The sequence below is a fragment of the Bidens hawaiensis genome, unplaced genomic scaffold (genome assembly GCF_021521415.1).
Source record: "Bidens hawaiensis isolate Kalapana, Puna unplaced genomic scaffold, B.hawaiensis_p1.1 tig00047366_1, whole genome shotgun sequence".
Taxonomy (NCBI): Eukaryota; Viridiplantae; Streptophyta; class Magnoliopsida; order Asterales; family Asteraceae; genus Bidens; species Bidens hawaiensis.
Window position 1 is genome coordinate 64,754 of NW_027506030.1, and position 27,862 is coordinate 92,615.

At 39.8% G+C, this 27,862-nt stretch overlaps 1 pseudogene; it reads left to right on the forward strand.

Annotated features, from left to right (window-relative positions):
- The first annotated feature begins 19,863 nt into the window (after positions 1-19,863).
- Positions 19,864-20,450, forward strand: LOC143616431 (NADH dehydrogenase [ubiquinone] 1 alpha subcomplex subunit 13-B pseudogene; annotated as a pseudogene).
- The last annotated feature ends 7,412 nt before the right edge of the window (positions 20,451-27,862 follow it).

Genomic DNA, 27,862 nt, shown 5'->3' on the forward strand with positions numbered 1-27,862 from the left:
TTAGTAAACAAAAAATTTCGAGGACGAAATTTTTATAAGGTGGAGAGATTTGTAACATCCTGTATTATGGTAAAAATAAAAATATATGAATCTTATATTTTATATAATATTAAACGAGTAACTGATGAGTAAAATGACTATTTGTAACATGAGGCATCTATGTGAGTATTTAGCGTTATGAGATAACCGCTTAACAACGCTATTAAATATATTATATTTGGTCCTACTCTTGTTTTTTATGAAACTTAGCTCGAATCGAAGAGAAAATTGAGCTTATCCTAACGATATATTTGTAATTTTATAAAACACTATATTTTATAAGTTATTAGACAAAAATAAAATTTGAGCTAAATTAATTATAATATTGATATAATGATAATCATATAAAAAACAGAAGAAGAAAAAGTTTACAAGTACTCGTGTGAAAATGTGAAAACAAGAATAATAATAAGAATAATAATAATAATAATAATAATATGTTATTAAAATTCAAATGTAGGTGTGCATGTGAATTGAAACATTAGTGTTCATGTATTGTGAAAAAGAAAAGTAATAATAAAAATATTATTATAATAACACTAAAATGCTAATGAATAATAATGATAACGTAGTTCTAGTCAGTTAAGTACACGTGTGTGTGTGCATTGAAACAAAAGAAATATGTGAAGATAATGATGAAAATCATGTTTTAGATTTATTCATATTAATAATTCTTGAAGGTCACATAAATAAACCGACTCAATAGACTATTAATAGTTAGTGGAATTTAGTTTACATTCCTACTCAAATTTTATCAACTCCTCCCGAGGATAATTGCTAGATGGGTCTGGCATAAGGTAATTTCTTTAAATAATAATTTCATTAATTAGTTAATTTTAACCATAAAATAATATTTGGTTATTATTTCTTTTGGGTTAAGTTATGAAACCAGGATTGACACATAAAGTAAAAATTATACCCCTTTAATATTTATTGATAAATAACCTAGAGACTTTAGGGTAGTGAACCACTAGAGTAGACTGTATGGTCTTAGCATAATATGTCTGATACGCGCACGACTAGATTGTGGTATTGTATGACCACTCTGATCATGAATGGTTAAGAGAACCATGAACTGTAAATTGGTGGATATGGTTGTTTAAACCATAACACCGTCTGGACTTGAGTAGTTGTGCACGATAATGACAGATGTTATGTGAAAGGCCTATAAGTATTAGAATATTACTTTTTGGACATGAGTAAGTAAATAAGTATATTAAATCCTAGATTCAGTTGAAGTGGGAAGAGCCAAAGAAGCTGAAGAAAGTTTGTTTCTATTCAGGTGAGTTACTTAAACTATTTTAAAAACTATGATACATGCTCATAAAAGTATTTGGACTGTGAATGATCTTGTATTTGCATGGCGCATATGGTGTGGCACCAAGATGTTATATATATTATAATGATCATTATATTTTCCCAAGGGGACATGCACTTTATACAGCAGCAGACGTGCGTAAAGTCTGTATGTGCGAATATATGATGCTGACCCGGCTTTAACGTGAAGTGGGCGGGAATAATTATGGCATGACATGCAAAGAGCTCATACTTGATCAATAAAAAAGTTTTAGTACAATTTTATTAAATATGTCAGTTTATGTGACTCACCAGCTTTGTGCTTACATATTTTTACCCGAGCATGTATTACAGGTTGATAAACAAGGACATGGAGATTAGCTTCTATAAGTTGGAAGAGTTTAGATGTTTTATCATGTTACCATTAAATTTTCTAGTAAGTGTAATAGTTAGACACGTAACTAATATTTTAGTTTTTATATAAGATAACGGTTCCGCTGTAAGTTTGTACCGACTGGTCACTGTAAGTACCTCATCCTGGGAGGGGTGTGACAGGTAAGCATTTCATGTCCTGCCGTTGCATCCACCATGGAGTCTATATGCGGTAATGGGAAAGGATCCTTGGGGCATGCCTTGTTTAAATCTGTAAAGTCGACACACACCCTCCACTTTCCATTCTTTTTTGAAACAACGAGCACATTAGCCAGCCATCGAGGATATTGAACCTCCCTGATCATACCTGCCTTAAGAAGTTTTTCAACTTCTTCTTGTATGATCTTGTTCCTCTCAGGAGCGAATTTTCTTCGCTTCTGATGGACGGGTTTAATAGAGAAATCAAGGCATAATTTATGAGTGATTACCTCCTTTGAAATACCTATCGTGCCTGAGTTTTTAAATGCAAAGATAGATTTTCTTCGCCCCAAAAAGGATATCATATCCTCCTCGATCTTGCTGGGGATACTGGATCCTAGGAACACCTTTACATCTGGATCCTCGGGGTCCAAGGATACTTCTTTAGTGTCTTTCTCCCGAGCTTCCAGTACGTTCCTAGGATGTTTCTGTGGTTGCTATGCTATAGTTTGCTTGGCTGTCGGCTTCATTGATGAAGAATAATAGTTCTTGGCCTCCGCCTGATCACCAACTATCTTCACAACTCCCCATGGAGTAGGTAGTTTGATGCATTGGTGATAAGTTGAGGCCACCGCCTTCATTCCATGCAACCAGGGCCTACCTAGAATAACATTGCAACAAGAAAGGTTATCAATAACACAAAATTTTTTATATGAATTTAACCCTTCAATATAAATTGGGAGGTTGATGTCCCTCAATGTCTTCTTGGTTTCTCCACTGAAACCTACTAGCACTGATGTTCTAGGGATGATCTCTGAATCTGGTATGTTCATCTTCTTACGGACATCATGTTGGATGATGTTGACCAAGCTCGCACCGTCAACTAGGATCCTGCGTACATAATGGTTAGCGATAAATAAAATAATAATCAAACCGTCATGGTGAGGATCCTGGATGTTTAGCTTGTCTTCCTCATCGAAGAAGATCCTTTTGTCTGTCATTAAGGTGGTAGATACTATTGGTCGGTCTCCGTTATCCAACTTGATCTCTTTGGCAAGCCTTTCTGCTGCGGAGAAGGAAGTTCCACGTATGTCTGAACCTCCAGAGAAGAAATTGACCATTCGCACATCCAGTTCATCCTGGTAAGGATAATGGATATTCGAATCAAAGAAGATTCTCTTATCAATTGTTCGAGTAGTGGGGATGAGCGGTCTTCTTTCATTTTCCAACTTGAATTCTTCTGCGGGTTTCTCTTCTGCAGGACAAGAAGTTTGAAATACGTCATATTCTCTAGAGACAAAGCTGATCACGTGGGCATCTGGTGGTGGTGGTGTTGCTTTTTGCGGAAGATCTTCAGGATCATGGATCTTGGATTTCTTCCTTCCCAAGAGCTCTTTAAAGTGACCCTAGCTCAGGAGGTATCCAATTTTCCTCCTTAAGCCAATGCACTCGTCTGTCATGTGGCCAAAATCTTCGTGGAAGGCACACATTAGATTTGTCTTTGAAGGTGGTCGTTTTCTCGTTCTTTCGGGGCCACCTTGCTTTCTCCCCTAGATCCTTCATGGCACAAATCAAGCCATGGGTATCTACGGAGAAACAATACTCGGAGATGCAGGGATAGTCTTTATCACATCTCCTTCTTCGACTGCCCGCAAGTTTTGATTGTTGAATTTGTTGTAAGGATTTGATTTGTTGTTCCTATACGATGATCCTTTATTCTTGTCAGGGGATTCTTGTTTTGTCTGAGCCCCCAATCTCTCTTGGATCCTTTTGTCATCTTCCAGCCGTAGAAACCTTAATGCTCTGTTCCTTACTTCATCTAGGGACATACAAGGAGTCATCACAAGATCATCATAAAAGGGGGAGCCCCTCTAAAGTCCCATCTTGAAGGCTTCAACAGCAGTAGCCATGTCAAGATTAGGGATTTCCAGAGCTTTCCTGCCGAACCTCGTAACAAAATCCCTAAGGGATTCATCACTAGGTTGGATAACTCGGTATAGATCACTAGTTAACTTTTCAAATTTCCTGCTACAGGAAAATTGACTGTTGAATAAGTTAACTAAGTGTGAAAAAGAAGTGATTGAAAAGGGAGGAAGACTTACCAGCCATTTTAATGCTGATCCTGTCAGTGTGGATCCAAAGCCTTTGCACAAGAAGGCTTCCTTGAGTCTCTTAGGAATGGGGTTGATTTCCATCATTTCTCTATATTGTGCCACATGTTCTTCAGGATCAGTAGTTCCATAGTAAGTGTTCATGTCGGGGATTTGGAATCGCTTCGGGATTTCAGCATCACAGATAGGTGAAGCAAATCTGGATAACTTGTGACTTCCCTCAGGTATCTCGGGGATTGGTCGTATCACCCCGGGAACACTGGATAACATATCATTGAGCTTCTGTAACTCCTTGGCCATAACTTGGTTAATACCTGCATCCTGCATGGAACCACGGTTAGCATCTAAAGATAAAGGATCATACAAATTACCTCTTTGCTGGGCGAAGGTTGGCATCTCGAATGAGTATCTAGTATATGAAGATTCAGCAATAGGAGTTGGACCACCCGACGCGATAGTCTGCATGGGAATGAAATCTCCATCATGAACTTTGGAGGATTGTTGATATTGGACTCCTGAGGATCCTTGATTCTGAAAGAAGGATCCTGGAGGTTGGGAATTATAGGATCCTTGAAGATATAGCCGATAGGATCCTGGTTGAAGGATAGGTGATCCTTGTAGAAAATGTGAGGATCCTTGAGTTTGTTGACCCAATGACCCTTGTTGAAGGATAGATGATCCTGGCTGAACCAATGAGAATCCTTGAGTCTGTTGACCCATGGACCTTTGTTGAAGGATAGATGATCCTGGCTGAAACGGTGAGGACCCCTGAGCCTGTGGACCCATGGCCCTTGTTGAAGGATAGATGATCCTTGCGAGAACTAAGCTATGGATCCTAGACTGGTGAAATCCAGCATCTTGGGCATCAGAGGAGTGTGATCCTCCGCTGGCCTCTTAGTCTTCTTGAGATCTTCTATCTCACGAATTATCCTTTGGTTGGTCTTGTTCTGCTGCTCCATATATGCTTTAACCTGCGAAAACATAGATGAAACATCACTGTTAGTATTAACCACCGGCGCAGCAGCAGCAGTTTTTGAACTCTGGAAGACTGGTAATTGCGTCTTGCTTCATGCAGCGGCAGGCCGTTGTGCTCCCGTGATTGGCGGAGGCATCGGTGGCAAAGTCCTTGATGAGAGAGGAACCGATGATGGCATGGTTGACGAAACAGAGGTTGATTGAGAGGCCATTGATAGTAATATGGGTATGAGAAAATCGAAAATTGATAGGAGTAATATGGATTATAGCACCAACTGCCCCACAGTGGGCGCCAAATTGTTTTGGATAAAAATCAGCTAAGGATAATGTATCCAAATCCGTAAAAGTGAGGTATAGTGCTATGATAATAACAACGATTATTTGAATGAAAATTGAGTGACTACCGAGATTTGTTGCAAGGAAAAACCCTTTGATCTTTTTCAGATCAAAAGATAAAAACCCCGGGTGATGACAACTCGTCGATCACCAATTTATTAATAACAACAAAGGGTTACAATGGTTGTGGAGATTAGATCGATGTTACAATAATTGCTAACGTGTAGAGAAAAATATGATTTCTGCTCTAAGTGTGTGAGAGTACAAGTGATGATATCTTATCGATGATATCTTGATGTATATTAAGAAAATACGTGTAACAAAAAGTCCTAACTATCCGCCACTATTACACTACTCTTCCAACGTTCATTGACCACGTGCTGGTAGCTTCCAATAGCAAGATTTAAGGTGGACCACGTCATATAGCCGTTACTTCTGTTGAACAATAACCTACACATGTAAAACAATTGTTAATAATATTAACCTCTGAGGATCCTTGATCTTCGAAATGGTTCCGGAACTCTTCGAGAGGATGACTGATCAAGACACATCTTCAAGGATAACATATCCTTAGCAGAGAAAATATCAGCCCTAACAAGATGTTTAATGAATGGGCTTGTAGTTCGTTATGTATATTGCCATTCGTGATGGAATGTTGACGAATGGGGATAACGAACCAAGTTATTCGTTATGTTTCCTTTAGAGTCTGTAATATTAACGAACTGTACCTCAATTCGTTACAGCATGTGTAATGAATTGAGTCCATCGTCTATATATAGAGGCTTAGTCCTCTACATAAAATTTTTTTTTTGATTTAAAGTAACTATACTCTGTCAAATTTCTCTCTCGATCAAAGCTTCGTTATTCTATTACTATACTACACCTAATACAACTAATATACATAATATATATAACCTAATTTATAGTAATCATGAACTAGATCCTATTACGGTTTAGATCTAGGTTATTATGTTTTAGATCTGGATTGATCCGTTGGTTTAACAAGTGGTATCAGAGCTTTCGTTCGTTCGAATTGCTCTTGATTGTGTTATTTGATTGATAATTGAAGTATTTTCAAGTGTTTTTTTATTTTATTAAATTTATGATGAATTCAATCAAATTAACTGATGATTTGGTTGATTATGGATTGAATTGAGTTGGATTTGTGTTTAGTAAGGTATTGGATTCGAGTGTGTGATTGGAATTGATTCAGATTGAGATTGATTTGAATCTGAATTCGTATGGAACAGAGGTTTGGTTTTGATTTGATTGTGTTCGTATTTGATTAATAGAGTGTACGAGATGATGTATTTCGGGTTCACGATGTGTGTACGAGTAATTTGATATATTACTTGGACGATTTGGTGTTGTATCAAGGTGGTATTACGGATTCTGGTTGGTATTGTGTGTTCATAAGTTTTCCAAATTTCTGGAAATTAATGATGAAGATTTGAAGATCTTCATCATTCGTTTGAAGATTCATTAAAACTTGTAATTCGTTATCTAAGTTAGTTATCAAGTTTAATTCGTTCTACTTGATTCGTTAGACACATGGTTTAATTCGTTAAGCTATTCTCTAACAAACTTGTGCCACGTGGCAGAGTTTGTTACAACTGTTTAACAACCTGATTCATTGTTAACTGTAGTTGATTCGCTATCAACAGTAGTTAATTCGTTACTTTGATTTGTCAGTTTAATTCGTCATTTTGAATCTCTGATTAGTCAACCTGATTCATCATCCTAATTCGTCAACTTAATTCGTCAACCTTGATTCGTCAACCTTGATTCGTTAACTTGATTCGTTGGATTCGTTAACTTGATTCGTTGACTTGATTCGTTAGTGACATGTCCTTGATTCATTGCTAATTCGTTATAATCTAAGTCGTTGTGGTACTGTTGCTTGTTCGTTATTCAGATAACAATTAATTCGTATAATTAATTCGTTATATCCAGTTCGTTACAATCATTGTTCTTAGTTCGTTATCATTTTTTTTCAATTTTTAACCTTTGAAGTTTGAATTCTTATGAAACTTTAACTTGTTATTTACAATGGCTGGTTTCTATGGCTTCTCAAAACGCCCTCATGCAGCAAATGTTACACTTGGATGCTGAAATCGGATCCCATTCCAAATGTCCCCGTTTAATGAAGTTTAACGATTTTGCAAAATGGGAACCACGTTTTCGTGCTCCTCTTGGTTTTGTTCATCCTGATTGTTCCTATTTTCTCGATGAAGTTTATACTGTACCAATGATTGGTAATGAGTCTACTGGTTTCACCCCTAAGGCATTCTCACAGTATTCCCAAGAAGAGAAGAAGGCCTTAGAGATTGAGACGAAAGCATATTCCACTCTTACTATGGCTTTACCTGATAATATATTCCATCAAGTTGGGAGTATTAAGATTTGTGCTTCATTGTTTCAACATGTTAAAATGAGAAGTATGGGAAATACTGAAGAAAGCAAAAAGGTAATGTTAAAGTTTCAGTTTCGAAACTTTAACTTGCTGAAAGGAGAGGCTGTTGAGGAAATGACCACAAGGTTTAATCATCTGATTGCTGAAATGATTAAGTTAAAAATGGAACCAGATGAAAGTGACAAGATTGACACTGTGAAGAATGCTTTACCTGCTTCGTATTCTACATTTCTTATGGTTTTAAAGGATAATAATTATTTCAAAAATGAAGATTTGAGTGCTTCAGAGTTTATGCAAAAGATCGAAGCTAGAGAATATGATCTAAAGTGACAAAAATCATCAAAAGATTATCCATCTTTCTATGGAGGAAGTATGCCTCTAAGTAGTATTACAACTCCGATCACTGCTTTTCTCACTTAAAATGCAAATGCAAATGTGGGATCTTCAAGTTTTAGTGATCCAAAGGCTTGTTTTATGGACTCTGGGTATACCGGAAACACTGGGAACTCGGGTGCATCTTCTTCTTCAAACAACTTCATTCCACCACCAAACGTGAACATCAAAGAAGCCGAACATAATTTCTCGTTTATTTGTGCGTTTATTACTTCGTATGAGAATCTGATGGGCAGTAAAATTGCTTCGAGTGAATTGACTAATGAATATTATGATCAAGTAGACCCTGATGATTTGAAACTTATGGATCTAAAGTGGAACATGGCAATGATCGTGAGAAAAGTGAAGAAATTCATGCAAAGAACGGGTAAGTATTTGCCGGCGTTGAACAAGAAGATTGGGTTTGACAAGCTGAAAGTCAAGTGCTTCAGCTGTCAAGAGTTTGATCATTTTGCAAAAGAATGTGACAAACCGAAGAAAGAATATAATGGATCACGAAATTCTGACAGAAAGGGTGATAATGCTGACAAACCATCTGGGAGTAAACCGTCTGCTTCGGGATCACAAGCCTTACTTTTGGCTGCTGATGAAACTGATTGGTCTCAACGTTTATTATGCAATGAGAATCAAGCAAATTTGGCTATGTTTGAGACACACGAAAGATTTCAAGATGAAAGTGGGAATGAATTGTCATCTGACAATGACACTGATTCAGACTCTGATGATTCATGTCATATACAACCAACTGCATTTGCTTGCATGGCTAAGATTGATGAGGTTAGTTCTTCTTCCTCTAACTCTATTAAATTTTCTGCTAGTGTGCCTTGTGTTACTTGTGAGACAAATAAGCCTAAGTTAGAAAATTTGAAAGGATATAATGATGTTTTGGTGAAAGAAATTGCTTCACTTAAGGACAGTTATAGACAATCATTAGAATCTCAAATGAGATCTAGGGAGAAAATTGAAGCATTATCTATTAGTAATCATGATCTTAGAGTTGAATTATCTATCAAAATGACAATTAATGATAAAAAATTTCAAGAAATCTTGAAACATCGTTCCAGGATAACAGAACTTGAAAATGAGGTTCTTGAGTCGAAGAATAAATTGGGCAAAAAATTCTTCATTTTTGCTAAATGAAATTATTGAAGTATCTGGTAAGCAAAAAGATTCTAAAAAGGGTGTCGGTTTTGTTAAAGTACCACCACCATTTCATAACGATTACACAGCAAGTCCTTTTGCTGGAATGAAGAAACTGTTGTTAATGAACCGATTGTTGACACAAAATCTAACATTGCTAAAAGTGACAATGTGACTGTTCAATCTTCAGTACAAAAACATCATATTCAAAGCAAAAAGGTCTTTGTTTAAAATAATGCTGAGAAAGTACTCGTTGAGGATGTATTTGAACCAGAAGTCATACACACAAATCAGGACATTCCAAGTTCGAATCACATTTTATGTGAACCTCATGAATTTGAGGAAGCTGTGTATGGTTCAAATAAAACTTGAGTGAAAAAGGGGAAACAAATTAAGGTTAAACCAACGAAATCTAAAAAACCAAAGATTTCGGATGAGGATTTGCTATGTTTTGTCAATCCTCCAATTTCTGATTCTTCGACTGGACGTGTGTTTAAGCTAAAAGATATTATCAAAGTTTTCACCGAGAAAGACATTCCGCTTAATCTAATCAAGCCTGAGTTGATTGAAAGTGTCTTTCAAAATGAAACTTCCAAAATGCAAAATCTTGAATAAGAATTTGTAAAATCTAAGAAATCAAATGTTGTTGATCCTTAAGTAAAAGCAAAACAAGTGTTAAAATCAGCTAAAAATGTTTAATTTGTAAAATCTCATGGACTGATTCATTGCAAAGCTTTTCTAATTATTCAAATCTATACTTTTACATGAAAAGGAAATCATGTGCATTTGATGACTTAGATAAAGGTCCAATTGCTGGAGTTTATCATCAACCTTCGGTTGCACCTGCACCACCTCAACGTGAACGTGTTGATATGAGAACTTGCTTTCTCTGTGGTGAACTAGGTCACGTGGTCAGAAACTGTGGCTTGAAGAAATCTCAGAATCTTCATCCATTTATCAAGGACCAATCTACACCGGTTCCTGTGGTAAAGGAGATTCTAAAAAGACCAATGTCTTTGGATGATGAAACTCACATTATGTTTGCTTATGTGAATCCTTGCAAAGCGATTCATGTAAATGAAAATTTGGTTAATGCAAAACAAAAATTTGTCCCAACCGAACCTATTTGAAAGAATGTGAATGCAAATGACGTTCAATCTGGCTATCTAAGACGGAAGTCTAAAAGGCCTGTAACTTATTCACAAGTTGCTGAACAATAATTGAATTCTGTTAAATTTAATTCTTCACATGTAACAAAAAAAGTGCCCAAGACTAAGGCCTGGGCTGCCTTTTGGAACTAATCACTTTCAATTTTCATGTAGGGTACATCCAAGACCGTGTCTGGTGAGAACTGGATAATGGACAGTGGATTTTCTTGTCATATTACTGGCAATCTTAATATTTTGACAAATGTTAGAAATAATCAAGGTGGGTATGTTGCTTTTGCTGGAAATTCTGGTGGTATGATAACACAAGAGGGTGAAGTTTCAAATGGGCATATCATGTTTGAGAAAGTCAACTACTGTGATAAAGTTGATCATAATTTATTGAGTGTGTCTCAAATTTGTGACAAAATGTACACTACCGTATTTACTGATAAAGAGTGCAATATCCTAAAACCAGGATATGTCATTCCTGAAGATATAGTTGGCATGCGATCTCCTCGATCGAATGATATTTATGTCTTGACCATGAGTTCTAAGCTAAATAAATCGACTAAAACATGTTTTGTCTCTAATGCAACTGATAAAGATTCTATTCTATGGCATCGTCGGATGGGTCATATTCATGTTCGAAAGATGAATTATTTGATGGCAAATGACTTGGTCGAAGGTGTTTCCTTGAAACACTTTAAGTTAACTGACCACTGTGTTGCTTGCAAGAAACATGTTGGTGCATTTTGTGACCGTCGCTATGCAATTCTGATCAGCGGAAACGAAGTACGAAGTTAGAACAACTTCGCCATAGGCGAAGTTGTAACAACTTCGCCGTAGGCGAAGTTGTAACAACTTCTGCCGTAGGCGAAGTTGTAACAACTTCTGCCGTAGGCGAAGTTGTAACAACTTCTGCCGTAGGCGAAGTTATAACAACTTCGCCTACTGGCCCAAGCCCAAGCCCGAGAAGTTGTTTCGATATATATATACGTGTCTTGTTTAGGTTTGTGTATCCAGAAAGCTAGAGAGTTTTGTGTTACAGTTCAAGTAGCTAGAGAGAAACCGAGAGGGAGAGTCGTGTGGGACGACCCGAGGTAGAGCTCACCTCGGGTCGGCCATCATTTGTTTTCGTGTTTGGTTTGTAACGAGTTTCGGTTATTATATAAAAGATCTGTAGATGTGTTTATCCCATTCGTGTGTTTGTTCGTGTATGTGTATGTGTGTAATCGTGTTCTTCGTCTTCCATTACTGCTTCAGCTGTTTCACAATCTACATACCACCACTTTAGATCCTTCAGCACATCCTTGGGCATTTGTTTCATCAGCACCTCTTTTAAACACCGGATCGGCTTATACTTCATAATCATCCAAGGCTTGCCATCTGCTCTCATCCCTCTATCTTTGTCTTCAATGAGTTTTCCCTTTTGTGGTTTCAACAGCTCGAACTTCTTCTCTTTTATACTTTCCTTCCAAACAATCTTCCCAATGACTCTAGCCATGTTATCATCACTTCTTTTTATTAACCCCAATCTGGCTAAGTCTTTCACTTCACATTCTGGCAATGTATTCAATGATCTCAACAGCCTCTTGAAGTACTGAACACCATCATACCTCTTAATCACAAAGAGCCTCAACTGCTCATCATATATCCAGCATATAATCCCCTTTCTCGCTTCAGCATAGCCTCTAATGTTGTAACTCTTCTTAAACATAGTAGGGACCGCCGGTTTCTTCGTTTTTACAAACCATTGAGCATAGCCTTCTTTCCATCCAGGCTGCTCTTCCCATTCAGTCTCATCATTTCCAATCTCTTGACTCATATCTGCCTTATCGACTTCCGGAATCTCATGCTCCACATTCTCTTCTACAATCTCTCCCTCTTCAATATCATTATCAATCACAATCTCTGCACCAATCTTCTCTATCTCATCAACTGGTAATATATCATCATCACCTATATACTCATCATCCATCTCCTCAACATCCACTACAACCACATCATCACCACCAGCTGCACTTGTTGACTCCCCCTGAGTTGTGGAAGTCCCAAGAGCTTGTTCAGTTCTTGGCAACTCTCCACCTGCACCTTTCGATGCATTGGGATCATCGTCTCGATCATTTCTCTTCTTTGTCCTCAGCTCATCGCCCTTACAGCTCGTCTCCCCCTGAGATGCCAAGAACTCTTTCAAAGCGTCAATGATTTTGCCATGTTCAACCAGCAGGGACGACTGTATCTGATTCTCTGCAACGAGGCGTTGAATAGCATGGGTCTGGATAAGATTCACCCTTGATTGTTCTGCCACGACCCGTTCAAGTGCTGCTATTCGTTCAGAGTCTGATAAGGTTGCATCGAAATCAAACCTCAGATGTGATATATGTTGAGTGTACTGAGGAGGGATTTCCGATTTAACCGTGACCTCAGAAGTAGGCGTAAACGTAACCGCAGGTGGTATCGTCACCGATAACCCTGCAGTGGCCACAACCGTCGACTCAATAAATCGTGCCACGACCTCCGTTGGAGTAAGAGTTGGAGGCGGCAACGATACAATCTCCGGAGCCGATAGTTGGAATGTAGTGGGTGGGAGGCCAAATGAGGATGAGGTAGCCACCACGGGAACGTCCGTGGCGCTTGGCCTTGTAACTTGCAACGATGAAGGGACCATTGTCATACCGGACAGTGCTGGTGGAGTGAAACGTACCACCCTTGAGCTCTCACCAGCTTTCGAACCTGCACCTGCCCATTCCCTTCTTGATTTCCGAATCAACTGATGTACCTCTTCCTCATAGTCTGACTCGCTGTCATCATCAGCTCTCTTCCTTTTCCCATGAGTTCGTTCTTGAGTTACCAAAATTCGTCTCGCTACGGCCACATCATCTTCTGAATCAGAGTCAGCCACCGTTGTAGCTTCCCTAGTCACATTCACACTCGAAACCCTTTCAAATGATACTTACACATTTTCTTCAGGATCAACCCGATCCATATCAAAGAAGCCTTGACCACCAATTGCAGCATCAAGGTCTACGTTCTCCTCCGGTGACACAACAGGAGCAGCAGGTATAGCTTGAGGTGCTCCAGAAGATCTGCATTGGGCGAAGATCCTCTTGTTCACACTTTCCACGTATCTGATTGGGCGGCGCTGAGGTAGCATTGGAGCAACATGATTCAAGATCATTTGGAGGAATCTTGGATACATGATAAATCTCTCACGCGCCACCGCTCTTCTCTGTCGATCGATCTCGTAGAAGACCATCTGACTAAAGCTGTAACGCTTATTATAAGTCAGAGCAGTCATCGCCGACTGCATGGTCGCGCCCATGCCATCTGTACCAGCCTTTCTCCCTGACATGCACACGATCATGACATGCATGAGAAAGCGCCACGGGTCCAGTAAGAACCCCTTCCGTCTCTGAGTGTCCCCCAAGGGACCAGAGTATCCCATTCTCAGAAACGCTCCATCACGGAATGGAGCCACAAAATCTGTCGGGTCATCCCTCGTCTCATCTCCAAACCGCAAAGCCGCCCGGATCTGTTCAGATGAGAACTGAACAATCTGATTGTTGACCGTTGCTCGCATCACCGGGGGCTCGACGCGACAGTCATACTCCACGGTCTGCCAAAAATCCTCAATGTTAGGCAAGGATATTGGCAGCGTTGTGGTAATCGCGTGGAATATACGCGAGCGTAGAAGAAACATGATGATTTCGCGGAAATCATCAACTCCGCTCGCCTCCGGGTCTAATGTTATGTACATGTTATGACCCGGGAAGAACTGTCGTTGGTTGTCACCACCATCATCACCGCCTGCGCCGCCTGCTCCAGCTACAACAGCCATATCTGCAACAAACATACTAAGTTAGATAAACGTCAAGGCAAATCACAAGTTCGCCTGTTACCATGAGCGAAGTTGTGATTTATTCTGTATAGGCGAAGTTAGAGGTGGGGCGAAGTTGGGAATAACTTCGCCTCAAATTGAACTTCGCCGGATAACAGTTAAGTAAAAAGGTCCAGGCGAAGTTAATGATAACTTCGCCTAACCACAACATCGCCTGAAGTACAGTTACATAATTAATTATAAGGCGAAGCTAAACCTCAGGCGAAGTTACGGATAACTTCGCCTAAACTATAACTTCGCCGAATATGAATCGGCAACAGGTTAGGTTTTCGAACGGATTGATTTGGTCAATTTGGAGATCGCGGATCTCGTAAAACACGTTTTTAAGACGATCTAGACGATTAAGTTGAGTATGACCACGTAAAAATAAGTTTAAAAATGGATGAAGAGTTTCGATAGTTCGAGGTCACGAAACGAGTCGATACGACCTCTGAATAACATCAATTACGGTGAATATTCGACACACTAACCCTACACACCTTTAATCGGAGTTGAAATCGAAAAAGATTAACACAGATGAGATCGATACGATAAGTTCGCTTAGGGTTTAGGAAATAAGTTCGCCGGTTTGAAAATAATGAACAGTTTTGACCTTAAAACTTCTTTATATAGGGTCAGAGTTGTACCGGCGAAGTTATGGATAACTTCGCCTATGGCAGGCGAAGTTATGGATAACTTCGCTGATATTAAATTTTACAAAACAAACCCCTATAATTTGAACAATTTGAAATTAAGTTTTAAAAACAACCTTTAAAGCGTTAAATGATACGATCAAGACCAAGTAACCAGGTATAAAATCAAACAACTACATAAGTAGAAAAATATTTTAACTATAAAGTACACGGGATCAAATTTCAGTCTCGATAGGGACTACGATGTTTTAGAAAAGATCCGAACAGGAATCATGCTAATTAAGTGACTGTCACACAGATCCGTGTTCAGCTGTATTATGACATAAAGAAACAGGTTGTAAGCAGGTAAATAACTTAGAATGGTTTTCATTGTTTTTGTGATACGGGTTAGATTCAATTAAGCTCAAAACTTAAATGGGCAACAACTTAGAGATTATGATGCCTCCTATCTATTCTCAAAGCGTATTTGGCTTTCCCCAAGTCACCCCGAGTTGACCTCGACTCGTAGTGTCTGATTAAATAGTAAGCACATGTCGATCTTTAGACTCTTCTTCCCGTTCTCTTTCTTACATCTTGATTGAGAAGTATTAACATTATGAACTCTAGAATGTCTCAATAACACACATTTTTTTTAAGTAGTTACACAACTTCAGAGTATTAAACAACTTGCAAGTCCCTAATCTGGATCACTGCAGTTTCTTGACACGCTATCTTCACTGGAATCAGAACACTCACGGGCTCGTGTATGACTGGGTAATCGCTTTTCTGCCTATCATTCGGAAAGATATATATGGAGACATGCACAACTCTTAAGGAGTTTCCACGTAAAATCGAGTAAATTTAGTTAGTATCACTTCTATCTTTACGCACCATAAAAAGCTACCATGACATACAATGACTGTTCTAAAGTCTTTTAGGCCTTATAACTTCACTAGTTAAGCACACAGAATCAGTATATCTATCACTTTCCAAGGTTGGATAAATTTTCTGTTAATCATAGTAAAGGAACTTCTTACGAAGTAGTAGACTTGAAAAATAATTTCATTTCCCGAAAAAATTTTAACTTCAATCGCCCCGATCAAATTGAAGTTTTCAGGTAAACGGCTATCCTGAAGATCCAATGGATCAGCTGGACCGACCACATACAAGTATGTGTCCTTCTAACTAAGTATGATCGACTAATTTTCAGCGAAAGAATAAAAACACATCATAAACCGCCCCGGTCACTTTCAGTCATCTGGTTAATGGCTATCCTTATATTCTACAAGTGGAAATGAGGACCAAACATATCCGAAGATATGTCCTTCAAACTGAGGCAACCGACATAATTCTAAGCGATAGTGACGTTTTTTTTTTTTATTTTTTTTTTAAATAAAGACAAAAACACGGTTACTCGGGATTGATCATCCCATTCAGCTCAACAAGGTTTTGAAAACGATTTTTGTCAAACGCTTTAGTAAACAAGTCAGCGAAATTATCTAACGTATCAACCTTTTCGAGCACAATCAGTTTCTTCTCAGCACAATCCCGTATAAAATGTGACGGATGTCAATATGTTTAGTTTTACTGTGCTTTACGGGATTGTTAGTTACTGAGATAGCAGCAGTGTTATCAATGCAAATAGGAGTATGAGTGAAATTCAGACCATAATCGCGCAATTGCTGTTGAATCCAAAGAACCTGGGAGCAGCAGTTGGATGCTGCCGTATATTCTGCTTCACAGGTTGAAATGGCGACTGAGGTCTGCTACTTGCATTGCCATGACACTAATCTGCCTCCAAGAAACTGACATCCACCTGTTGTTGACTTCCGATTCTGATTGCACCCTCCATAATCAGAATCCGTGTAGGCGACCAACTCCAAGTCTCCTCCTTTCGTGTACCACAACCCCAGTTTAGGTTTGCCTTTGAGATAGCGCAATATCCTCTTCGCACCCTTCAAGTGAGATTCCTTTGGGTTTGCCTGAAAGCGTGCACAAAGACAAACTGCAAACATAATATCAGGTCTAGAAGCAGTTAAGTACATTAAAGAACCTATTATTGCCCGATATTGGGTTGGGTCCATGTCTGCATCGTTGTCTGAATCAGCACCCAATTTATGGTTGACGTAGACTGGAGTATCGTATGGAGTGCTGTCCTCCATCTTGAAGCGTTTGAGAACATCATGGACATACTTAGTCTGATGAATGAACATCCCATCTTTCTTCTGATCAACCTGCAGTCCTAAAAAGAAAGTTAGTTCACCCATAGCACTCATTTCAAATCTCTTTTTCATGACGGCCTCAAACTCCTGACACATGGCGACTTTTGATGCAGCAAAGATGATGTCGTCCACATAGACTTGCACCAGAAGAAAATCGCTTCCTTTTTTCTTAAAGAACAATGTGCTATCAATCTTTCCCCTTTCAAACTCATTCTCAAGCAAGTAGTCGGATAGGGTTGAGTACCAGGCACGAGGTGCCTGATGTAGCCCATACAGTGCTTTACTTAGCTTGTACACGTGATCAGGAAAGTCTGGGTCAGGAAAACCCGGAGGTTGCTCAACGTACACAACCTCATAGACTTTACCGTTAAGGAACGCACTCTTCACGTCTAACTGAAATACCTTCATCTCCTTGTGTGCAGCAAATGCCAAAAACAATCGAATGGCTTCCAATCTTGCCACAGGAGCAAACACCTCATTGTAATCGATCCCCTCTTGCTGATTAAAACCTTTTACCACCAGCCTCACCTTGTTCCTGATAATAATCCCTTTCTCATCTCTCTTGCATTTGAAAACCCATTTGGTGCCAATCGCATGCACATTCTTCGGTTTTGCAACCAAATTCCATACCTCCATTTTCTTGAACTGGGCTAACTCTTCTTGCATGGCTTCGACCCACGAGCTGTCCTTGATAGCCATTTGATAGTTCTTTGGTTCAATCTGGCTGATGAAGCAGGTGTACAAGCATTCGTTAATTATGCCCGTATCTTTAATGCTTGTGTAAACACAGGTGTGCTCATTCAAGCTTTGTTTTGTTTGTAAACCGTCGGACAGATCACCTATCACGTTCTCCAATGGGTGATTTTTGTGAACTCTCGTAGTCGGAACCGCACTGACATCTAGATTGTCTTCCAGGTTCGAAGGTAGCTCATCAATGGGTGATTGTTGTTGAGAGTGAAATGGATTGAATAATTCCTCTTCTTTAGAGGCATCAGGGGTATCGACAGCATTTGACGAGGAAGGCTGACATTCATCATACTTCGGTCGTTGCACATAATTGTCTTCCTCATCATAAATCATCTTCGTAGCTATTCTTTCATCAACTTCTGCACAATCCAAGTAAGGTATGTTAAAAGATTTAAAAAGCCTATCATAGTCGAAAACCCCAGCGGGTCCCGTGCTTGGTTTTGGTGATTTGTAACTTGTGATATCAGTGTTACACACCACCTCAACCTTGCTGGTCGATGTATTAAAGACTCGTCTGTTGGGAGTCCCAACAACGTATTCGACTAAAATTCCTTCGTCGGCTACTTCACCAAATTTAGAATTTGTCTTTAATATCGAACACGGGGACCCGAATGGTTCAAGACCACTCAAGTTGGGCTTTCTCCCATGCATAAGTTCATAACATGTTTTATTCAGTCTTTTAACAGTTAAAACTCTATTAAGGATATAACAGGCTGTTGCAACAGCTTCAGCCCAGAACACCACAGGAAGTTTCGAATCAGCCAGCATGGTTCTGGCTCCTTCAATTAACGTTCTGTTCTTCCTCTCAGCCACTCCATTTTGTTGCGGAGTATACGGAGTGCTGTACTGGTGCTCTATCCCTTTCTGTAAGCAGAAGATCTCCATCTGATAGTTCTTGAACTCAGTCCCATTGTCACTCCTGATGTATTTAACTCTTTTCCCCATAATATTCTCAACTTTGGTAATCAAATTTATTACCATCTGAACCGTTTCATCTTTTGACTTCAGGAAATATACCCAAGAGTATCGAGAGAAATCATCAGTGATCACCAAGCAGTATGTTGTTCCACCTAGGCTTTTTACATTCACGGGACCGAAGAGATCCATGTGAAGTAGGTCTAGGGTACTGACTATTGAATTAACCTTCTTGGTGTGATGGGATTTCTTGTGTTGCTTTCCCTTTTTGCACGATAAGCATTGGTCTTCAAAGTTGAAATTCTTCAAGGGAACACCCAGCACCAGCCCATTCTTGACAATGTAGTTCATTTTCCGAAGATGAATATGCCCCATTCTTCTATGCCATAATTCGGATTCCGATTCAGTTGCTTTTGACAGAAGACACGATTCTTCTGTTGCCATCTCAGTCGACCTCATGTCCATAATATACGTATTCTTTTCTCTTGGAGCTTTCATAACTATCCAATCCTCTGGTATCTTGAAACCAGGATACAGCACGATCGCTTCATTCTTGGTAAAATGCACGGTGTATTCTTTGTCACAAATCTGCGTTACACTCAGCAGATTATGCTTCAGTTCTTCAACGAAATTTACTTTCTCTAACGTCATCTTTCCGTTAGTCACCGTCCCAATTCCAGTGATCCTTCCACCGCTCTCTCCAGCGAAACTCACTCTTCCTCCCTGAACAGGTTTCCATTCGTGTAACAAACTCTTGTTACCCGTCATGTGCCGGGAACAGCCGCTATCCACAACCCATAGATTGTTTGCAGCCCTGTTCAACTGTTCCTGCACGATTAAAGCAGAGGATTAAAATCTGGGGACCCAAGACCTATTGGTATGGACCCAAGACCCAAGACCTATTGGTCTTGGGTCGATACATCCCGTACTTTGGCTGTCCAAAGTTAGTATTGGAATAATTTCTGTAAGTCCTAAAAGGATACCTTCTTGTAGATTGACTATGAGGCCATCCATACCTTCGTGAATATCAAAGAAAGAAAGATAATCGAAATCTGATCGTGAACGATGACGGAAGCAGCGATAAGGAAGAAGCCAGTGATGGCAAGAGTCAAAGACATGCCTCTCCTCCAAGACGGTTCTCCTCCCGGCGGCTTTGCTCCCGTCCGCTACGCCCGCCGGATCCCCTCCAAAGGCCCTAGCGCCGTCGCCATATTCCTGGCTGCTTTTGGCACTTTCTCCTGGGGCATGTACCAGGTCTGCAAGGGCAATAAGATCCGGAGGGCAATAAAGGAGGAAAAGTATGCTGCGCGGAGGGCTATTTTGCCCATGCTTCAAGAAGAAGAGGATGAAAAATTTGTGAAAGAATGGAGGAAGTATTTGGATGAAGAGGACCGGATAATGAAAGATGTGCCCGGGTGGAAAGTTGGGGAGAGCGTGTATCACTCTGGTAGATGGATGCCTCCTGCAACAGGTGAGTTGCGACCTGAGGTCTGGTGAAGCTATGACCCGGTAGTTAAGTTTGTGTCGATTCGCAATTGTATCACAAGGGATGGTGTACTTGTGAAATAAAACCCAATCAGTTTGTGGTACTTACAGATGTTTGATAAACAGTTGGTTGCCCTTTTGTGTTGTGGCACCAGATGAGGTTTATTTCTCTATTGATTTACTTTCTATTAAAAAAAAAAAAAAAAAAATCTGTTGGTGCATTTTGTGACCGTCGCTATGCAATTCTGATCAGCGGAAACGAAGTACGAAGTTAGAACAACTTCGCCGTAGGCGAAGTTGTAACAACTTCTGCCGTAGGCGAAGTTATAACAACTTCGCCTACTGGCCCAAGCCCAAGCCCGCGAAGTTTTTTCGATATATATATACGTGTCTTGTTTAGGTTTGTGTATCCAGAAAGCTAGAGAGTTTTGTGTTACAGTTCAAGTAGCTAGAGAGAAACCGAGAGGGAGAGTCGTGTGGGACGACCCGAGGTAGAGCTCACCTCGGCTCGGCCGTCATTTGTTTTCGTGTTTGGTTTGTAACGAGTTTCGGTTATTATATAAAAGATCTGCAGATGTGTTTATCCCATTCGTGTGTTTGTTCGTGTATGTGTATGTGTGTAATCGTGTTCTTCGTCTTCTACACCATAAACGAGTCTAGGAGGATTCCGCACTCCTAGACCTCGTGTGGATCTCGTATCGATCGGCGATGCCCCGGGGGGAATTACAAAACACAAACAGAAGAAAAAGTCACACCCATCTAAGTTAATTAACTCCATTGATAATCCTATAGAACGACTTCATATGGATCTGTTCGGTCCAGTGAATCGTGCAAGTATCGCTGGAGATTGGTACATTTCTAGTCGTCACTTATTACTATTCAAGATATTCAAGGGTTTTATTTATGAGTTCAAAAGATCAAACACCCATTCTGATTCAAAATCTAATCACTAAGATCGAATCACTGTATAAGTTGAAGGTGAGACGTATTCGAAGTGATAATGGTTTGGAGTTCAATAACAATGTGTTGGATTTCTTTTGTACACAAAAAGGAATTCATCGAGAATATAGTGCTCCTTATGTACCATAGCAGAATGGGGTGGCTGAGAGAAAGAATAGGACACTAATCGAAACGGCTCGAACTATGCTTGCAGACTCTAAGCTTCAGGTTCAATTCTGGAATAAGGCTGTGAATACTGCTTGCTATACGTTGAATCGTGTTCTGACGGTAAAGAGACTCCAAAAGACGAGTTATGAACTTTTGAACAAACGAAAGCCTAATTTAAAGTACTTAGAACCGTTTAGGTGTCCTTGTATAATGTTGAAAAGAGATTTGGGAAAATTTAAATAAAAGGCTATTGAATGATATTTCTTGGGTTATGCATCACCTAAGAAAAAGGTATTTAATTTTATTTCGGGATGTGTTAAAGAGTGGTACCACGTTGATTGCCAAAGGTACACCACACCTCCTCAAGGTAAAGGACCCGACTGGATGTTCGATTATGACGGTTTATTTGACTCGTTCACTCGATTAACCGAGCAATCGGATGAAGACTTGGTGCGTGCTTATTTTGAAGATCAATTCTTACCTCCAAGATCTTCTAGTCCTATTTATGTTAATGTTTCACAAGTTGATCTTCCTGATACGTCTGATATGATTTCGATCTAATCTGATGATGGTCATCTGTTGATTCCTCCTCAGCTCCTCTTCCTGAATCACATGAGACTGGTGAATCGTCTCATGATGTTGAGGAAAATATCACTAATTTATCTAAAACAATTTTTGTTCCTGAATATCCAACTCTTCGGATTCATTCTTATCATCCGCATGACAACATCACTGGTGATCTTGATGTAGGTGTGCAAACACGTCATCAAATTGCTAATTCTACTGATTCTTTTTTTTGTGCATATGCTGACATGCATTCTTCATGAATCATGAATCTCGCAAAATACACTTGCTTTCTATCTCAAGTAGAACCATCAAATGTTTGTGTGGCTCTTGCTGATCCATCTTGGGTAGAAGCTATGCAGGAAAAACTGCAACAGTTTCATTGACTGGGTGTCTGGGATCTCATTGATAAACCCGATAGAGTTAAGAAACCAATCCCTACGAAATGGGTATTTAAGTGTAAAAAGGATGATCGTGGTGTGATCGTCAGAAAAAAAAAGCAAGACTCGTTGTTCAAGGATTTCATCAGCAAGAAGGCATAGATTACACTGAAGTGTATGCTCATGTTGCTCGATTGGAAGCTATACGAATTTCTTGGCCTATGCTGCTTTCAAGAACATCAAAGTTTATCAGATGGATGTGAAAAGCGCGTTTCTAAATGGAAAGTTACATGAAGAGGTGTTTGTTCTACAGCCTCCTGGTTTTGATGATCCAGATTATTCGAACCGAGTATACCATTTGAACAAGGCCTTGTATGGTCTCCATCAAGCCCCGAGAGCTTGGTATGGCATGCTTGCTGACCATCTTACTGATAACGGCTTCAAACGAGGAACTGTTGACTGCACTCTATTTTATAAAAATTTTGATGATGATCTGCTCCTTATCCAAATTTACGTTGATGATATCATTTTTGGTTCAACAAACGACAAGCTGTGTAAGGATTTCGAGAAGTCTATGCGAACGAAGTTCTAGATGAGCTCGATGGGAGAGATGAAATTTTTCTTAGGGTTGCAGGTTCATCAGTCTGAAAAGGGAATCTTCATTCATCAGACCAAATACGTGAACGACGTCTTGAGCCGATTCAAGATAACTTCCGGAAAAATTCCTTCGACACCTCTTCCCGTGGGTCAAAATTTATCACCAAATGAATTGGAGGATACCATTGATCCTACCCTTTATCATGCTATGATTGGTTCTTTAATATATTTAACTGCTTCTCGAGCTGACATAATGTTTGCATTTTGCTTGTGTACTAGGTACCAATCAAGTCCCCGAGTGACTCACCTGGCAGCGGTTAAACGTATACTTCAGTATCTGAGGGGTAATCCTAAAATTGGGTTATGGTATCCCAAGGAAGATACCTTTGAACTCACTGCGTTTTCCGATTCGGACTATAGGGGATGCAAGATCAATTTCAAATCGACCACGGCAGGTTGTCAATTTTTAGGAAGCCGGCTTGTTTCCTGGCAGTGTAAGAAGCAGACAATGGTCTCCACTTCAACTGCTGAGGTAGAATACGCGGTAGCCTCGAGTTGTTGTTCACAGGTTTTATGGATACAACAACATCTACGCGACTACAGTTTGAAATTTCTTACTACTCCAATTTTAATTGATAACTCTGCTGCTATCAGTATCACCAAAAATCCTGTGCAACATTCGAAAACAAAACATATTGAGATTCGATATCATTTCATTCGAGACTGTTTTGAAAATAAATTAATTGATATTGAAAAAGTGCACACGGATTTTCAACGCGCTGACATTTTTACCAAGGCATTTGATAAAACTCGTTTTAACTTTTTGCTTGGTCTAAATGGTCTTAAAACACTTGTTGAGGTCCTTAAACAAGGATAATTATTTTTATTTCGTTTTTAGTTTATGATTTTCTTTCATTTCTTTTTATGTTTTCGGTTTTGGGGGTGAAAAATGAAAAATACAAAAATATTTTGATTTCTTGTTTTTAAAGAGAAAAACAAAACATTTAAAAAATGATGAAAAATACAAAAATATTTTTTGAAAAGACAAAAATATTGTGAATTTTTCGTATGTATAGAAAAATGCCAAAAACCAAAAAGATTGTGAATTTTTAAAGTTTGTTTTATAAAAATTCGAAAAAGACAAAAAGATTGTGTTTTTATATATGTAAAGAGAAAATCCAAAAAGATTTTTGCATACGTTCGCTGAAAATTATGTCAATTACTTACATTTGAAGGACATATACGTGTATATGTTTTGTAACATCCTACTTTTGGTTATTATAATAAAATAAAATTTGTTATTTTATAGTGGGTCGTTATCGGTTTAGATAAATAGAATACGAGTTGGGCTAGTGTTGGGTAAATGAATATGGGTTATGGACTTGGGTTAGGAAAGAAAGAAGGAAGGACCATGGGCTTAAGCCCATGATCCATAAATATATAAACCCTTAATCACCATTTAATTTCATTTTACACATATTCCATACTCCACCAAAACACACACTTAAGCTTCTCTCTAGTTCTTTCTTTTCTCTCTAGCCGAAACCAAGAAGGAAACCGAGCACCGACCCGAGGTAATGATAGTTTAATATTGTATGAGCTAAACCCGTTAGATATAGTCACGAAACGACGAGCCGACACCGTTAAACCGTTTAAGTCATGAGATCCGGGTGGAATCGGGTATAAACCGATCCTATGATGAGCTTAGGGGTCACCCTAGCTCAGATCTGGATCGAACGGGACGAAAAACGGTGAAAAACGAGTTAAAACCCGTTTTTCCGACGTGTTCGCGGTTTTCCGGCAGATTTCCGGCAATGGCGGCGCCGGAAAAGTTAATACGAGGTTAGGGGTGTCAGTGAATGTTCTGACATTCCCTGACCTAGCCCTAGTTCGCTAGGGAGTAATTGACGAATTAGAAGCAATTCGCTAGCTGATTCGTCTAAGGGAATATAACGAACTAGCTTTGATTCGTGTACTAATTCGTTAGGGAAAAACTGACGAACTAGCTTCAGTTCGTTAAGTCCAATTCGTTATGAGGACTGGTTCGCTATAAGGGTTCAATTCGCCAAGAAGAACAATTCGTTAAGCAGATCAAACGAATATGGACCAATTCGCTAAAAAGGCCAATTCGCTAAAGTGACCAATTCGATATAAAAGCTAAAAAGGCCAGCTCGAACCTAGCCAGGGGATCTGCCCCTTGGACCCTGCTAGGGGCTGCCGCCCCTAGACCCCGCTGTCAGGGGCGTTGCCCCCGAACCCCCGTCCGTTGAGGGTTATAATTAGAATAGAAACGTGATATGGTTAGTGATAGATAATTGATACGAGTAATTGTTATACAGTTAGCCGTGCCCAACTGAAGAAAGGAATAACCATTAACGGTGAACGTAACCGACTTCAGGTGAGTTTCTAGGCCCATTCCTTGTTATGTTTTCTGGGCTGTGTGCATACTCGATGTGATTAGTCAATACACTTATCCTAAGTGATAAGTGTATGCCATATATGTATTATGTGAAATGTATGAATGGTTTCTTGTCGATACATGAACGATCTTCGGAGTTGCATGTATTGCTAGGAAATGGTTGATGTTATATGTATGTTGTAAGATGAAGAATGAATGATGTATGTATGAAACTTACGATTATGTATATAGAAAAGTATGTTAAAAAGGTATGGAAGAAAGGGTACCGGACCCTAATAAAATCCGAGGATGAAGGGTACCGGACCCTAATAATATCCGAGGATGGAGGACAACGGACCCTAACAATATCCGAGGATGAAGGGTACCGGACCCTAATAATATCCGAGGTATGTAGGGCGAATGCTCTTTATAACGTAAGGTTAGATATGTATGTGTATGAAAGATTGATGTACAGTTTAAGTATGTAATGCGTACCTACGGGCACATGTATGTGTATGTAAAGTAAGTTATGTGATTAACTAGAACTCACTCAGCGTAGCTAACTTTTAGTATGCACGCAGGCAAATAGGTTGAGGTAGCTAGCATGATTGAGGACACATGGCATGGAATCGAAGATACTGGCATCTCGAAGAAATGTTGTGATGTTTCAAAGATTATGTTTTATGTTTTAATAAATTTGAATGTTTTATAAGACAAGATTTAAAGGTTATGTAACATATTATGGTTGAAGTTTAATATTCCGCGAATGTTTTAATTAACTATGATATTTGGAACTGTGTTTATGAGTAAATCCAACACCAAATGTAGGGCTACCGATAACGGGGCCTTACAAGTTGGTATCAGAGCAAAGTTCGAGAGATTTAAACATCCTACATGCTTAGACTTGAACAGAGAATGGGATTTAAGTAAGGAAGGAAAGAAGATGCCAGTTCGAGAATGCCATGTGTCATTCAAGCAACCTCAGTAACGGTAAAGTGTATGATTAAATATGTATGTAAATGTTAGCTTAATTGCTAGAGGAAGAATATGTGAATGTTAGGGATAGGATTAATTGATTGTTAGATTGATTAACTGTTTAGAGTAGAACCAGCACAAATAGACTCATAAGAGGTAGTGTATAGGACACGGAAAGTAACGTGATTAGCTAATCACAAATGGCCACTGTTATTACCTGTTAACCTTACTATCCTTGTACTAAATAGTTCCTTGAGTGATGACGTTTGTGTTTTCCCTTTTTAGAATACGATGGCTGGAACGGGAGGCGATGCGAGAACTGAGGGCCTCACTAGACGTCGTGGCAGGCCTCGTCGTGCCCAACAACCTTCGGTTGAGACCGCTTCCAACACCGAAGATGAAGGAAGCGCGGCTAGGAGAGACCCGAACAACAACGAAGGGTTTCAACTGGATCCTGAAATTCAGGCAGAGATTGTCCAAGCTGTAGCGACTGCTGTAGCCACTGCTGTGAAGAATATTACTCCTGGAGAGTCGGGTGGAAGCCGTGAAAGAACTGCTGGAGGGGCAGGTGCAGATGATGAAGGAGAGAGAGAAGCTTCGAGTGAGGTCAGGCCTGTGAAAGATGATGATAGGAAGAGAGGCCGAGGCGGTTGCAACTATAAGTCCTTCAAGGGTTGTGGCCCGCCAAAGCTGACTGGTTTGGAAGACGCAATCGCTACTCTTCAATGGATAACCACCATGGATAAAATTATCCGCATTAGCGAGTGTCGTCCCGATCAACCTTTCGGTTATGCCACCCAATCGTTTGAAGAAGAGGCGATGTATTGGTGGGAGTCGGTTGAGCAGATGAAGAGTCGGGAGGAGATTAAGGCTATGAGGTGGGATGATCTGAAGGAGCTAGTTATGAAGAAATTCTGTGCTGACGCCGAAGTTGAGAGGACGGAGATGAAGTTCCTGAACTTGAAAGCTGGGACGATGACACATCGTGAGTACACCACCGAGTTCAACCGAATGTCTAGGTTGGTACCCGATATGGTTAACACTGTGGCTAAGAGGATCAAGTGTTATGTGAGGGGATTGCCACAGAAAGTCCGCACGCTAGTCAGGACAAGTAAACCTGCTACCTTTGACTCTGTCGTCGAGCTCGCAGAGATGGTTTATGCAGACCTGGCTGCGGATGATATTGTGGTGGAAGAAGAGAAGAAAGATAAGAAGTGGGTCAATGTCAAGCGACCGGGTACTCAGTTTTGGAACTCTAAAGACAAGAAGCAGAAGGTGTGGGAGAGAAAGACGTTCAAGACGTGTGGGAAGGTGCACGGTGGAGAGTGCAAGTGGGGCACTGGTTCGGATGTGTGTCACAAGTGTGGGTTTGCTCATGGTGGAGAGTGTAAAATGGGAACAAATGCCTGTTATAAGTGTGGGAAGTTGGGGCACTATGCTAATGAATGTGATGCCAAACCCGCATGCTTCAAGTGTGGTAAGACGGGTCATATGGCAAGGGAGTGTACTGATGGTGGAGCTGGAGGTAGTGGAAAGAAGGAT